Here is a 3,355-nt window from a genome sequence, read left to right on the forward strand (position 1 = left end):
AGGAAGAGGGTCAGGAGATATTAATAACCCCATTCAAAACCAGCAGAGCAAACCTGGGAGAAAATATTCCTTTGCCTCCAAAATCTATAAGAGAAGAAATTCAAGCTCAGACTAGGTAACAGCATGGTGTGTGTCTCAGATGGAATATTTGTGTTATAATTGGATGCCCATAAGAAGACATTCTTCTGACTACAATTCAGGTGGAATATTTTCTGTGCTTCAGGGATTGATAAGGTCAGATGGTATTAGCACCAATAAAAAGGCATAAAAAGGTTCATGAAAACTGTGTTAAAATTGTGATTTATCACTTTTAAATATCAGAGGTTTTTCCTGGTCCTGCTTGCTGCTTGTTGGGAAGTGTGCAATCTGGGAGTAGCAGCAGTCAGTCTGGAAAGAGCCAGCCTAGAACAAGGTAGGTGAATTTTCCTCTCTGCCTTAGGGAGCAGCCTGCTTTGTCTCTCTCTGTTTTTGGTTACTGTGTGTTATCTTTCTGGGTTCTAAAAATAAAGGTAGTGTTAGGTTGCTATCTTTCAGCAAGAGTATTTGATGTTTATTATCTAACTTCTCTATTGTATGTGTGAACAACCACCATGAGGCATATAACATGATTTTAGCAAAGGATGGAGGAGACCAACAAACAGGCTCATTGGGCATTCTGGAAGGGGTGAAATTAGCAAAAAATACACCTTAACTTGTGTGTTTAATTATTACGATAGATTAAGAAAAGGACTGGGGGTAGGACTGTCTGGGAAAGCAACGGGTGGGGTTAGAATATGAAAGTGTGGTGGAGTCACCCCACTCTGGAAAATTTGGGGAAAACCTACTTTTAGGACACTTATTTCATATATGTGCAGAATGCATGTTTCTTAATGTAATATGCAAAATGCCTCATAGAGAGAGCAAAATGAATTGCCCACTGAGAGATTCCAAATCCATCCCTTCTAAACAGTTGTCACTCCCACAATCTGTGGCTTGTCTTGACTTGAACATTAAGGCTGAGAGTTGCAAAGCTCCAGCAGGGATTTGATTGGCCAGATGAATTGAGCATCAAAATTGCCCTTTCATTCCTCAGCCTCAATAAAATCCTACTGCAAATCAGGCCCAGAGCCTCGGCTGAGCCCACTCTCCTGTTATCCCATGTTGATCTTCAGGCCATATATAAGCTGGCCCAGCCTGGAGGTTGCTCTAAGCTCCCTAAGAGCCATTTGCCAGCTGGGGAGACCCTGAGTGCAGACTGCTCCGGCCACATGCCAAGGGCTGTTGGCTGCAAGGGCTGGCTCTGCTGCATTAACACTCCCTGACATGTGCAGCCAGTTCCTGCTCCCTTGGTGTCACTGGAGCAGCACCAAGGGACCAGGGTAGGGGCCAGGGTCTGACCCGTGTCTCATTGAGACCTAGCTCCAGGACAAGTTGAATGTGGTGGAAACACCTCTCCTGGCCTAACTGGTTCACTGGGACTTCAGCACTTGCTTGAAGAGCGGAAGGACGCTGCGGTTGTTAAGGTGCTAGCCAGGGACTATGGGGCTCTCCGTTCAAACCCTGCTCTGCCACAGGCTCCATGTGTGACCTAGGGCTGGTTACTTACATCCCAGTGACTTTCAAGCCTTAGTCTCTGTTGAAAGTGGGACTCTGCCTCCCAATCACTTAGGGGCTTTTGAACATATTATCCAAGTCTCTCTGGGCCTCCACTCCCCAGCTGTGAAATGGGGATAATTCTACCATTTCTGCAGCAGGTGTAGGACTCATGAATGAAATTGTTTTTAGTTATCCTGTACCATTGTAACTTCTGTTCACCATTTCATTACACCTGCCATTTTGCCTACATTGTAACTTTCATTACACTTGCCATTTTTCCTACATTGTAACTTCTGTGCCATATTGTAATTCAAACCCCATTTTAAAACGCTTACTCCATTTTGTAAGGGCTTGCTGCAACCTTCATTGTTGCAAACCCTGCTGTAATTTTATTAGTCTAGTTGAGATGTGTAAATGAGGGATGCATGGGTGATAGAATCAACCTCCAGCACCAGCCCGTCCTGATGAGATAAAGTTCAAATACCAACGGCTGAAGAACTAGACAACAGCCCTAACTCAAGCAAGAAGCATCCACCCTAAAAAGAAACAACAGAAGGAAGATCAAAGCCAGGTCCCAGGCTGACAGTCACGCCTGCAATTGACGGGTGATCAAGCACCAAACCCAGAGGCGGCTTGACACAGCGAGACCTAGGAACTTTGAATCCAAACTAAACTCCTATAAAAAAGGAAGGATGAGATGAGAGACTTTGGGTAACGTTCTGCTATCAACATCAAGGAGCATCGGTGCGCGCCCGACAGAGACCCGGCTCCTCCTCGTGCTCAGCTTTCCTGGCCAGTTAGCTGCCACGAGCTCCGATCCCAAGCTGCGAACTCAAACTGCAATCAGGACTGGTAACTATCCAGCAGCAGCAGAACATTTTGGTGTGTGTGTGTGTGTGTGTGTGTGTGTGTGTGTGTGTGTGTGTGTATAAGCATTGAGGTATTTGCTAATAGTTACAGTTTAATAATAAATGTGGCATCTTTGTCTTGACCCCTAAAACGATCCTGTGTAAGTTTGTGGAACAACACAGGGTGGTGAGGATAAATAAGTACACGGCGAGATTAACAGAGCTCTGCTGAACTGGGGGCCTAGTGCCATAGATGTGCCATAGATGTGCTTTGTGCTGCTACATGGGCATCATACCATACAAAGGTCCTGTTGAGCAGGCAAACCAGGAATTTGAGTAAACATCATGCCCCCTGCAATGCCAGTTTCTGGCCACCGAGTCTGGGCCCAGCACCTAGCAATGGACGTTGCAACCTGGCCCAATGGTCTCAGGTTTGGCACATCTGTCCCTCCGTTTCCATCTACAGGGGGCAGTTGCACCAAACTGAGCGGCACTGTGACCATGTGGGCCAGATCGCAATGCCCCAACCTGGACCCAGCCCCACGGGACAGAAGGTGCCACTGCAGGGTGAGTCCAGGGCTCTCCAACCCCCTACATGCCCTCTGCTCCCTCCCTTTGTTATGGTAGTTTTCCTGTACCTCTGCCTGAAATTTTTTAACAATTGCCATGATGAAATCGTAGCGCTGGCGATAACAGAAATCTAGCCACATTGGGGCACAAATACCTAAATAACTTAGGCGCCTAAGTCTCATTTTCAAAAGTGATGTAAGTACTTGGTAATCTAAGTCCTGCTGACTTTCAATGGTATCTAGGCTCATGAAAACCAGATTTCAAGGTATTTAGGTGCTTAAAGATGCAGATAGGGCGGCACCTAGGAATGTTTGCAAAAACAACGGGAGTTTTTGCATCTAAGTCACTTGAGCATGTTTGAA

The sequence above is a fragment of the Terrapene carolina genome, unplaced genomic scaffold (assembly GCF_002925995.2).
Source record: "Terrapene carolina triunguis isolate 2854851 unplaced genomic scaffold, T_m_triunguis-2.0 Scaffold227, whole genome shotgun sequence".
Classification (NCBI taxonomy): Eukaryota; Metazoa; Chordata; order Testudines; family Emydidae; genus Terrapene; species Terrapene triunguis.